The sequence below is a fragment of the Neofelis nebulosa genome, chromosome 1 (genome assembly GCF_028018385.1).
Source record: "Neofelis nebulosa isolate mNeoNeb1 chromosome 1, mNeoNeb1.pri, whole genome shotgun sequence".
NCBI lineage: Eukaryota > Metazoa > Chordata > Mammalia > Carnivora > Felidae > Neofelis > Neofelis nebulosa.
In genome coordinates this window covers 148,300,015-148,313,210 of record NC_080782.1, presented here as the reverse complement: position 1 = coordinate 148,313,210, position 13,196 = coordinate 148,300,015, and the positions used below count along the sequence as shown (strand labels likewise).

The 13,196-nt window shown below is 47.4% G+C and overlaps 1 long non-coding RNA gene across 1 annotated transcript in view; it reads left to right on the top strand.

Annotated features, from left to right (window-relative positions):
- LOC131517131 (uncharacterized) overlaps positions 1–9,785 on the top strand; it is a 29,747-nt gene extending 19,962 nt beyond the window's left edge. The window contains exons 2-3 of the long non-coding RNA XR_009264413.1: positions 7,324–7,473; positions 7,886–9,785. This is a non-coding gene — a long non-coding RNA (uncharacterized LOC131517131). The remainder of the gene's footprint in view (positions 1–7,323; positions 7,474–7,885) is intronic.
- The last annotated feature ends 3,411 nt before the right edge of the window (positions 9,786–13,196 follow it).

The following is a 13,196-nucleotide window of genomic DNA, read 5'->3' as shown; positions in this document are numbered from 1 at the left end:
ACAGAATCGGAAACAGGCTCCAGGCTCCGAGCCATCAGCCCAGAGCCCGACGCGGGGCTCGAACTCACGGACTGCGAGATCGTGACCTGGCTGAAGTCGGACGCTTAACCGACTGCGCCACCCAGGCGCCCCAAAAGCTGATTATTTTTAAAAAACAGCAGACACTGGCAAAACTAAGTAGTTACCCATTTGACATTTACATTTATAAAGGAAATCTTCATTTGTTAGCGTGTCTCCCCTTAAGTACCAAAAAGAGGAAGATATCTAAATCTTTAGAATCTTCAGTCAGTGGCTAAGGCCTGGATTTAAATCTGCATAACAACTTTACTCTTGCTTCCTGTGCTTTTCTGTTAACTTCCCATAACTGACTCCCACCACCAACATCCTTTGCCTCTGGCTGAAGATGGTATTTAAGATGATGAGCTTGGGCCATGGTGGGGTCGGCAGTGTTACTCAATTTTCCCGGGTCTCCCCCTTGTGCACAGGAGTTATTAAACTTAAACAAAAAAAGTTATTAAACTTTTGTATGCTTTTCTCTTGTGAATCGGTCTTACATCAATTTAATTATTAGACCAGGCAAAGAACGTAGAAGGGAAGAAGCAAACTTTTGCACCCCTACACCACACTGTTCCTGCCCCCGCTGGCCCACCCCTAGCTAGTGGGTGATTCTCCTCCCTGTGGTCACACCCTGCTCATTCATACAGGATCATATGAACATCGCCCATGAGACCCTCTCTGCAATCTCTTCACTGGACAGTGTTCCTTGCTCACTTCTTTGGCCACCCACAAAACTATATGTTACCAGCTATGTCCTTGGTGCACACACGCAGATGGATTCCCAGGGAGGCGTGTCCACTCTGCAGATGCTGGGGAAATGACAAGGAAAATTACCCTGGGGAGCTCCCAGGTGAATGAGGGCAGAGCTCCTGGGGAGGAGAGGCCCCTGAGCTAGGCCGTGGGCGGGGCTGAGAACAGGTTCCCCTACTGGGAAAACATTTGGCTGCCTATCCCTTGGCAGAGGCGTTTCCAGGACTGAGGGAGCTAAGGCACCCAGTCTGAGGGGGTGTGGCCCACCTTGAGCCTGTGGGTGCCTTCCTTCCTGGGAAAGGAAGTGAGTGGGGAGGGAAAGGGAGTGGAGCCAGATCCCTAACTGTCCCCAAGGCCAGGTTCAAAGTGGTAGACTAGCATAAGTAGTGGGAAAACAGTGGAATTTTTAGAGCAAAGAAAGATCGTGACCTGAGCCAAAGTTGGATGCTCAACTGAACCATCCAGGTGCCCCGATTTTTAAAATTAATTAATTTTATTTTATTTATTTTGAGAGAGAGAGAGTAAGAAGGGGAGGGGCAGAGAGAGAGGGAGAGAGAGAGAATCCCAAGCAGGCTCCACACTGTCAGTGTAGTGTCCGATGCAGGGCTCGAGCTCACGAACCGTGAGACTGTGACCTGAGCCGAAATCAAGAGTTGGACACTCAACCTACTGAGCCACACAGTCGCCCCAAGGCAAAAAAGTTCTGTAATGAGTTACTAGAATATAAGACCCATGAGGGGCAGGGATTCTGGTCAACTTGTTTTCAGAACAGCTGGTGACTACTGAATAAATAATTGTGTAATGCACAAATGAGTGAGTGAGCGAATGAATGTGGTACAGAAAGGGATGGGCAGAGTCCAGGAAGGGACGTGAGGAGGTGTGGAAATACCAGGTCCAGGTGAGGGTCTAGAGAGAGGGCAGGTTGGGGACTGGGTGATGGCCCAGTGGCTGGAGATTTAGAGGTGACTTTACAGCGTTTACTTTGAGGATTGGCCCCATCTTTACAGGAACTCTGCACGGGGTCTGGCCCAGAGTAGCTGCTCTCGAAAACTATCTGTTGAACATTCTGGGTCTGCTCGAAGACAGAACCGCCTGGCTTGCCTTTGACTCCAGCATTCTGGAGGCTGGTCTGGAATTTCCTCCCCCAGAAACTCAGGCTTCTCACTGAAGTTCTTCCCAGTTTACTTAGAACCTTTGCAGACATTGCCTCATTTGATCCTTATCACGACCCTGACGGATGGGAGCCATTAGCTCCATTTTACAGAAGCAGAGGTTGTGTGACTTCACCAGGTAAGACATGGCGGACGTGGATTCAGACCCAGGTCTGCCGGCCTCCAGATCCTGGGTTCTTTCATCATTTAGCTGGAAAGGTAAGAGGAGCCGATGTGAAAGAGTGTTAAGATGGCACGTGGAGTCAGTGCTAAGCGGGGGATTAATAGTAAGAGCTCCTGTTCATTGAGCATTTCCTGTGTATCTGGTACTGCTCCAAGTGCTTGACATGAGTCACCTCATTTTCTTTTCTTTTCTCTTTTCTTTTCTTTTCTCTTCTTTTCTTCCTTCCTTTTTAAAAAAAATTTTTTTTTTTTTAATTAGAGCAAGCAGGGGAGGGGCAGAGAGAGAGAGAGAGAGAGAGAGAATCCTGAACAGGTTCCACACTGTCAGCTGAGAGCCTGACGTGAGACCCGAACTCACAAACTGTGAGATCATGACCGGAGCCAAAATCAAGAGTCAGACACCCAACTGACTGAGCCACCCAGACGCTCCTCGCCTCATTTACTTCTTGAATGCTCTCTGGGTTTGGTCCGTCATTACTTCCTTATTACAGATGTGGTATTGGCAAAATATAAGGGCTTTTGTCACTTGGGCTGACACTACCAGGGAAAGCCTCAGGAGGAGTTAGGCCAAGCTGGGGCGAGACGTGGGTGGGTGAGGAGGAAGGCTCTCTGAGAGGAAGGACAGGTTAAGCAAAGGTATGGAGGAAAGGGCAGAAAGGACAGTTCTGTCACAAGATCAGAGAGGCCCAGGGGGCATGCTAGCTAAGTCCTTGGCCTGCCTGCTCTCTAGAAGGAGCCACACTTAGCTGAATGAAGTCTGGCCACAGCAGGTCCTAGGGCAGGGGCTTGGGTGAAGGGGGTTGTGAGAAATAAGCCCACTGACCCAGTCAAAGGAGGGACACAGAGACCCGGAGCACAGTGAAGTGAGGCTTTAATTAGCGTTCTAGCAAGAGCAGGTGTCTGATGGACAGGCACACTCTGGGTGGTTACAGCAGACAGTTTATCTCCTAGCATGAAGCCCCTCCCCTGCTTCTTCATTGGCCGAGGACTACCAGGCCTTACAGTCTTACAGTCTTACAGTCTTTCCCTGACGGAGGTCGTCTATGCCCATGGAAGGCAAAGTAGAAGGGACACATACTCTCTTTGCTACAGCTCCCCCCCCCACTGAGGTCACTTGCTTGGGCCTCACAGGCAGAGTTTACAATGCTTGATTTGCCTAAACGGGAGCATGTTTGGAGTAGGGGCCAGACAGGCTAGTGATTTGAAACCATGTCCAATGGAGCACTGGGGAATATTTACCCTGGGCGGGGGTGTGATCCTAACCTTCATGTTTATTTTAAATTTGTATTATTTTTTAAAGTTTGTTTATTTGTGTGTGTATTTTTTTTTTTTTTTTTTTTTTTTTTACCGTTTATTCATTTTTGATAGAGGCAGAGTGCGAACAGGGGAGGAGCAGAGAGCGAGGAGTTTCCGGGCTTTGAGCTGTCAGCACAGAGCCCCATGCAGGGCTCGAACCTATGAACCTTGAGATCATGACCTGAGCAGAAGTTGGTCAAACTGACTGAGCCACCTAGGCGCCCCATATGTATTTTTAATGTTTGTATTTTTGAGAGAAAGAGTGTGAGGCAGGGAGGGGCAGAGAGAGAGGGAGACACAGAATCCGAAGCAGGCTCCAGGCTCCAGGCTGTCAGCACAGAGCCTGATGCAGGGCTCGAACTCAAACTGTGAGATCATGACTGGACGTTTAACTGACTGAGCCATCCAGGTGCCCCCTAAGTTTATTTATTTTTCAGAGAGATTGAGAGAGAGAGAGAGAGAGAGAGAGAGAGAGAGAGAGAGAGAGAGAGAAGCATGTGGGGGAGGAGCAGAAAGAGAGGGGGCAGAGGTTCCAAAGCAGGCTCCTTGCTGACAGCAGAGAGCCCAAAGTGGGGCTCGAACTCATGAAGAGTGAGATCATGACCTGAGCCACCCAGGCGCCCCCCTAACCTTCAGGTTTAAAGGGCAAAGATGGGGTGGGGGAAGGTCGATTCTGTGATACCCCAGGAAAAAAAATCCAGGACCAGTGAAGTGTGTGTGAGGGAGGTAAAAAGGAGAGGCAACAGGGAGGCAGATTTCAGCTCCGCCCAAGGCTGTCTCTTCTGAACATCATAACTGTTTCAAGATGTAACAGATAATGTCAGGAAGTGGCCACCTCCCTGGCACGAAGGTGGGGGGCAGTGTTTAGGCTGAACCTGGGCAATGGCTTCTACCACTGTTCAGAGGGAATCCAAGTGCTGCGTGGGCAGGCCGAACTGCATGCCCTTTGTGGTTTCCTCCAGCCCTAGAGGGCTGGATTCTGTGCCCACAGACTGGATGCCAGGGTGAAGGAGCAGGAAGAGCTAAAAATGGCTTGTGCACTGCTGGCTTGGAAGCCTGCAAGGCGGTGGCAGCAGCTGCTGCAGGTACAAGCTGGGAACCGAGGATGAAACTGAGTAGCAGGAGGGGCAGAATGTTACCTTTTTGTGCGATGCTGCTTGAAAGGCAAGGACTGTAGAGGTCAGAGCAGTCGGGTCTTTTGACCTTTCCATGCCTCTCTGTGTCTTTCTTGGAAGAGTAGCCCTCAGACAGTGTTGTAAGAGGATTTAGATGGAAACACGCTGGTTGGAAGCAGCTGGATAAAGGTGAGCGCCTCCCCCCCACCCCACGCACTACCCGAGAGTCTTTACCTTTCCTGGAGGGAGTGTGCACAAGGTTCCTGCCCAGGTGGCCAGAAGCCTGACTTACTGATTTCCATCAGCAAGAGGGAAAGTAATTTTATTTTATTTTATTTTATTTTATTTTATTTTATTTTATTTTATTATTTTATTTTATTAAAATAAATCACAATATCACAGTTCCCTTTCCCATCCTGGAAGTTCATTTACAGCAGCTTCCTCCAGGAAGCACTCCACACCCACTGTTCTGGCCTCCACCTTGTCTCTCTTGGATTGAGGGCTCAGCAGTCCAGGTTTGTGTCAGGGCATGAGGTGGCCCGGAGCTGGCAGGGCTCCTAGATGTCATCCAACAAGACTTTCCCTCTTGCAGATGGCCCAAATGTCTGTCAACTGACAAATGGATAAAGAGGTGGTATATATATATATATATATATATATATATATATATATATATATATATATAAAGGAATATTACTCAGCGATGAAAAAGAATGAAATCTTGCTATTTGCAACAAAGTGGATGGAACTGGAGGGTATTATGCTAAGTGAAATAAGTCAGTCAGAGAAAGATATGCTATGATTTCACTCATACGTGGAATTTGAGACACTGAACAGAAGACACGGGGGCAAGGAAGGAAAAATAAGATAAAAACAGAGGGAGGCAAACCATAAGTGACTCAAATACAGAGGACAGAATTTGGATTGAGGGGGTTAAATGGGTGCATTAAGGAGGATGAACACTGGGTGTCATACATAAGAGATGAATCACTGTGTTCTCCTGAAACCAAGACCACAGTGTATGTTAACTAATTTGAGAATAATAAATAAAATGAAATAATGAAATAAGAAAAATAAAAACAGTGGGTGTGGAGGGCTTCCTGGAGGAGGCTGCTGTAAATGAACTTCCAGGATGGGAAAGGGAACTGTGATATTGTGATTTATTTATTTTTTTAAATTTATTCACTTTGAGAGAGAGAGGGAGGGAGAACAAGCAGGGGAGGGGCAGAGAGAGAAGGAGAGAGAATCCCAACTGGGGGCTCTTATCTCGCCAGCTGTGAGATCATGACCTGAATGGAAATCAAGATTGGCCGCACAACCTATTAGGCCACTCAGGTGTCCCTGTGATACTATGATTTTTAACAACAAATAAGTACTTGGTCTTCATCCCAGTTTCTGGCACCGAGCTCCTAAAACCCTTGGAATTTCCGAAGTGGTGAGAGCGGCAAAAAGTGTCTTTTGTTATGTTAATGAGGTGACTTTGGGACCCCCCCCCCCCCATGGGGACTGGTTGCCTGGAGAACAAACCACGTGATTAGAAGGTTGGAAATTTCAGGCTCACCCCCTGCATTGAGGGGAGGGGAGAGGGGCTGGAGGTTGAACTGATCTCACCAGTGGTGGGCGATTTAATCATACGTGCCTGTGCAGTAAAGCTCCATAAACACCCAAAAGCATGGGGTTCCGAGAGCTTCCGGGTTGGTGAGCACGTGGAGACTTGGAGAGAGTGGCGCTCCTGGAGAGGGCCCGGAAGCCCCACGCGTCGTCCCTGTACCCTGCCCGATGCATATCTTCCATCTGGCTGTTTCTGAGTTACAGCCTTTATAATAAACCGGTAATCTAGTAAGTAAAGTGTTTCTCTAGGTTCTGGGAGCCGCTCTAGCAAATTAATAAAACCCGTGGGAGGAGGTCACTGGAACTTACCATCCATAGCCAGTCAGTCGGAAGCACAGTAACCTGGATTTGCGATTGGCATCTGAAGGGGTGAGGTGGGGTGGGACAGAGGGGTGGCAGTCTTGTAGGGCTGAGCCCTTAACCTGTGGCGTCTGATGGTCTCTCCAGGTAGACAGCATCCCAGCTGGTGCCAGAGAAACACTTGGGGGGTGGGGAAAACACCCGCGCATTGGAACTGGGGTGTAGAATTGGAGGAACACACTTCTCTGAGTTCCCCTCTTTTTCATAGTTTTGACATTGGATCGTGGAAATGTTTTACATATCCAAAAAAAGTAAAGTTAAACCAGAAAAGAGAAACAAGCAAACCTGAACTGGAATACGAATAGAAAAAAAACCTAATTATATATCAAATCAGTAACATTCCCGCACACACTGAAGAATCCTTGATTCCGGTACCCATTAACGGAGCATTCTCCAAGGATAAAAAGAACAGCTCTCAAACCCTGACCTTTGCTAAGGCTTGTTGTAGGAGTGGTTTGATGGCGTATTTCTGAAATAATTGTGTGTGTGCTGCAGGATACATGTACTTTCTTGCAGTTTTAAAGAAGGGTGTTATTTCCTTGAGCTCTCTGGGACTGCTTCTAGCAAAGCAAACATTTTAATAAGTAGACACTTAGCAACTGACCTGTCAGCACTTGGGATCCAGACAGGTTGTGAAACCAGACTCCACCCCCATCTCTGAGCGGTGATGAGTCACTGAGTGGACAGCGCCCCCTGCAGGACACTGTTGGCCACGAACGCGCCTTCCTTCAGCAGCCCTTGGATGTTAATTACAATTTTTCCAACACCAAAACTTGGTGGGGCCCTCTTCCTTCGCCTAGGTGTCACTGGAGGAGAGCGACTGCATTCATAGAGTCTGTCTTTCCCATGATTCAGTTATGGACCAGTGGAAAGGGCGGAGTTTACGAAGTCGGACGGAACGAAGTTAATACAACACAAACAGAGGTCTTAACCGTGGAGATAATGAAAAGGTGAGGATGAATTCGGATATGGGAATGGGAAGAGGCTTTCCCAACGTGGGTTGGGTTATAAAATCAAGGGGACAGAGCGTGGGAAAAGGGGGGGACGACAGTCTGGAGCGGCCAGGATGAACAGGGCGGCAGCTCTTCCTTGACCGTCACTGTTCATCGGTTAATGGCTATGATGGTCAGACGAAGCGCCTCTAAGCAGCAGGTGCGCGGGCAGACCTCCAAGGCGAGTGGTCAGCGGTGGGCCAGGCAAGGCCGTGTTAGTGTCCGGGTCTGCCAGACTCCAGAATTTGTGTTCGTTACCCCACTGGTTGCCCGTAGCAAAGAGGGTCAGGCACTCCAGGACTTCCCGCCAGGGTAGGGAGGAGGTGGAGCTTCCTGGGCTCTGAGCCATTCTCTGCCTTTTCTTCACCAGATCTCAGCTCGCAGGCAGGGAAGGGGGACTGAGCGACCCCCCTGGGATGACTGACAGCCTCCAGCCACCTCCCACGGACTCCCCATCTCCATTTCCATGTGCCTGAAGCCCACAGCGATGCCCTTAAGCAGGTGGACAGCTGCAGCTCAGGGGCTGGCGTGGGGTAGGTGCACAGTTCACCGCCAGGTGGCCGAAGGCTCTAGTTCAGAGCCTTACCTTGTTAGTTCAGCAGCAACTGTGCACCAACCTACTCAACACCCGCAATGAATGACATTTGAAGCTCAGAACTGTGCCAGACTGAGGGGCGTGCATGTGAAATGCATCTGCGTGGCTCTCTCCTTTATTTACTGCTTACTACTTGCCAGTCACTGTGCTAAGCACTTGGCAAGTATAATGTGGAGAGTTTTGAATTGTGTCACTGTGATTTTTTTTCCCCCTCCTGTCGTCCCTTGGCTGTGACCTCCCTGCCAAAGCCATCGTTTGCCTTGGTCTTGCTGTGGGAATGTAAAGCTTTTACTCCAGTTCAGATCTGAGAGCCAGCAGGTTTGGAAACAAGAAGGATTTTGTGAACTTTTTTAGTTCCCAGGCCTGGCAGATAAGCTCAGATGTCTTCAAACTAAGGGTACACAAACTTCTGGGGTGCACAGTCTTTCCAAGTGCAGGGGCTGGGAAAACCAGAAAACAGGTTTTACTAATTTATTGACTGATACACAGAATCTGAAAAAGAATCTTGTAAAAAAACAACTGATTAAGTTTTTATTTTATTTTTTAAAGTTTACTTATTTTGAGAGCAAGAAAGTGAGCAGGGGAGGGGCAGAGAGAGAAGGAGAGAGAGAGAATCCCAAGCAGGCTCTGCGCTGCCAGTGTGGGGCCTGATGCGGGGCTTGATCCCACCAACTGTGAGATCATGACCTGAGCTGAAATTAAGGGTCGGAAGCTCAACTGACTGAGCCACCCAGGTGCCCCTCCTTTTTTTTTTTTCAAGTGAGATATAATTTTTTTTTAACTGAGGTATAATTGACATATAACATTATATTAGTTTCAGGTGTACAACATCATGATTTGGTATTTGTATATATTATGAAATGATCATCACAATAAATCTAATTAACAGCCACTAGCATACATAGTTGCAAACATATTTTTCTTGTGATGAAAACTTTTAAGATCTACTGTCTTCACCTCTCCTTTTGTCTAGAAATGCATTAGTCTCAGGGCACCTGGGTGGCTCAGCCGGTTAAGCAGCCGACTTTGGCTCAGGTTGTGATCTCAGAGTTTGTGAGTTTGAGCCCTGCACTGGGGCTTTGCACTGGCAGTGTGGAGCCTGCTTGGAATTCTCTCTCTCCCTCTCTCTCTCTGCCTCTCCCCTGATCACTCTATCTGTCCCTCTCTCAAAATAAATAAATAAAAACTTAAAAAAAAAAGAATCATCCTTAGGTGGGGACAGCAGGTGCCTCTGAACAGCAAGCATAGTGGAGGTTAGGGATGCTGAGCAGGGAGCACAGTCTCTGGGAATATCAACCTTTTCAGGACACATTGGCTGCAACTGACAGGTGATATTTCCATATTTCTTTTTTTTTTTAAAGCTTATTTATTTATTTATCTCTACACTTGATGTGGAGTTCGAACTCATGACCCCAAGCTCAAGAGTCATGTGCTCTTCCAACTGAGCCAGCCAGGCACCCCAGTATTTCCATATTTCTTTCAGATTCTTTGTGGTATTCAAGAATGGAGTCTAACTTCTCATATCAAATCACATAAAGTATTCTGATTACAGTCTTCATCTTATAAAATGTTTCATAATCTATTTCTGTTATAAAAAGAAAAAGACTGCTAGCACCACATCTATTAGTCTTTAGCAGTATATGCCTCAATAAAAGATGTTTTTTATGTTTAAAAATTATTCATCAAAATTTGTTTTTTCTGTTCTTTTGGTCAATTGTGTACTCATTCTGTTTGTACTGGTAATTCAATTCAGGAGACACGTTTAACACTTAGGACTTATGGTTGGTAGGGAATAAAGTAAACTTCAAAATTCCAGTTTATATACTTTTTTGGTTCTAGCCAAGTATGATAAAGTGGTCGATAAAAGACTTTAAAGCCTAAAAATACATCCCCTTATGGCAAAGATGTACAGAAGATGTGGAATGGAAACATGGATTTAAGGAGAAAAAGGAAAAAGTGTAAAATTTCCAAATGTTGGAGAAGAGCTTGCTGGTGGATTTAAAAACCTGAAGATAGCAGGGAAGAAAGTGTTTTAATGTTTAGATTCCACTGGATACATTTAGAAGACTTACATAACAGGGGCACCTGGGTGGCTCAGTCAGTTGAGCATCTGACTCTTGATCTCACTCAGTTCTTGATCTCAGGGTCATGAGTTCAAGCTCTGCATTGGGCTCCACGCTGGGTGTGACGCCTACTTTAAAAAAAAAAAAAAAAGACTTACATAATAGTTTTTTATGTTAAATATTAGTATTTACATCAGGTGGGAAATTCCAACCCTTGTAATATTTTTAATGTTTTATTTATTTTTGAGAGAGCTAGACAGACAGAGCATGAGCCAAGAGAGGGGCAGAAAGAGAGGGAGACACAGAATCTGAAGCAGGCTCCAGGCCCTGAGCTGTCAGCACAGAGTCTGATGCGGGGCTCGAACTTATGCACTGCAAGATTATGACCTGAGCTGAAGTCAGATGCCCAACTGACTAAGCCACCCAGGTGCCCCATGAGAATTTTTCAAATTTTTTTTATTTTATTGTTACTAATTTTTGAGAGAGAGATTGAGGGGGCATGCAAGTAAGAGAGGGGCAGAAAGAGAGGAAGACAGAGGATCCGAAGCAGGCTCTGCACTGAGAGCTCAGAGTGTGATGTGGGGCTCGAACTCACGAACTGTGAGATCACAACATGAGCCGAAGTCAGACGCTTAACTGACTGAGCCACCCAGGGGCCCATCCCTTGCAATAATTTAAATATTTAGTGACTATTGTAGATGTCATCTTCAAAATGTGCAAGGGTGTACACACGAGTTTTAAAAACTTCTTTTAGGGGCGATAGAAGTGGATCAGTCAGGATGCTCAAGGTATGCTGCATAACAGTCGCAAAGCCTTCATGCCTTGTAACAGCAGCAGCTTCTCCCTCACACTAAACACCAGCTGTGGGTTGGTGGGAGGTTGGTGGGGGCCCTGAGTTGTGGTGGGGAGCAACATGTTTTGCTCTTGCTCCCATCATGAATAGTCACATGGCCAAGTCAACCACAGGGACAGGAAGTATAATCCTGCCACATGCTAGGAGGCAGAGGGCTGGAAATACATGATGAACAGCCTTAGTGGTTTTTTTTTTGTTTGTTTTTTAAAGTGTATTTATTTATTTTTTAGTAATCTCTACACCCAATGTGGGGCTTGAACTCATTACCCAAGATTAAGAGTCACATGCTCTTCCAACTGAGCCACCAAGCACCCCTGTTTGTTTTTTAAATCTTTTTATTTTTTCTCTTATTACTATTTTACTATTTTTAAAATTATTTTTAAGTTAAAAAAACTACTTTTCTAATTTTTTTTTTTTTTTTTTTGAAAGAGAGAGAATGAGAGTGGGAGGGACAGAGAGTGGGAAACAGAAGATCCAAGGCCAGGCTCCCCTCTGCCCGCACAGAGCCCAATGCGGGGCTCGAATTCATGAACCCTGAGATCATGACCTGAGCCAAAGTCGGGTGCCTAGCCGACTGAACCACCCAGGCACCCCTATGATTTTTTTTAAAGTAATGTCTCTGCTCAATGTGGGGCTCGAACTCATGACCCTGAGATCAAGAGTCGCATGCTCTACTGACTGAGCCAGCCAGGTGCCCTGAACAGCCTCAGTTTGGAGACCAATGGGCCAGATCATAAAGTTTCTTTCAGCATACAGAGTGATCCCACTAAGGCTCTGAGCAGAAGGGACTATGGCAGAAGGAGGCCCAGGATGTCCCTTCCTCCTGCCACCACAGAATGAGGGAAGGACAAGAGAGTCACAGGCACATATTCTGTTTGCTTCCTTTTCAGGGTGAAGCCACGATGGGGGAGGCCTGACAGATACATCCAGAGAGATTCAGGGGAGCAGTAGCAGGTGTCTGAGTCTGTTCGGGCTGCTGTGACAGAAAACCACAGACTGGGTGGTTTGTGAACAACAAATTGATTTCTCACAGCTCCGGAAGCTGGAAGTCTAAGATTAGGGTGTCAGCATGTTTGGGTTCTGGCGGGGGCCCTCCTCCAGGCTGCAGACGGCAGTCTTCTGGCTGTGTCCTCACGTGGCAGACAGGGCAGGGGAGCTCTCTGGGGTCTCTTTTATAAGGGCACAGATCCCATTCGTGGGAGCTCCACCTTCAGACCCGATTACTGCCCAAAGAGCCCACCTCCTAATTTCATCACATTGGAAGTTAGGATTTCAACATACGAATGGGGGTGGGGGAAGGGCACTAACATTCTGTCCCTAACACAAAGGCAGAAGAAAGCAGCTGGTAGAGGAGCCTGAGACAGGGTTCCTGGCTCCCCATGGCCTGGGGGAAGCATGCAGGGATCCAGAAGTTCCCACCCGCCTCCTGGGGAGAACATGAAGGGGCTGAGGGGACCAGTGGCCCAGCAGAGGTCTAGGATAGGGACAGACAGACTGCAAGATGCATAGTCTTTATGGTCACAGGCAAATGGCTGGGCCCAGAGACATCAGTAGTGGCCCAAAGGTCGGATGGGACCAGTCACCCCCTAGCCATCACATGTCCACGGCCGGACCAAACCAGATTGACCCTCCACTGTAGGGGTCAGCATGGATCTGCACTGGATCCCTGGCCTTTCTCCCTATCACTCCCACATGTACCCAGGTGTCGTTTTGGAGAGGCACACAAGGACGGGGTGCCTTATCACATCCATCCAAATGACAGGAAGTTCATCTGAAAGAGATTGTCATTCAAGAGATTCTCAAACCATCCCTGATTCAAAAGTTATACGTGGAAGGGGACTTGGAAGAGACCGTTTTGGACCAGAGGAGATTGAGATGCCAAGCTCAAGTCTTGACAAGCCCCATGACTTGTGAAGGAGATGCACTTGACCCCATTTACTTTGCACATCTAAGCAGTGGTGCAGACAAATCTCAGCCATCCCCCACGCATATCACCCCAACACTCCTTGGGGTGAGAGCTGGTGTTCTCCCTCTTGTAGAGATGAGCAAAGAGACTTTGCGGGGGTGGCCGGTTTCCCAAGGACATGTGGTTATTGAATCCCGGACTCTTCAGCTGCCCAGCCTGAGCATCTGAATTGCACCGGCCTCCCTCCCAATTCTCCAGTCCCTC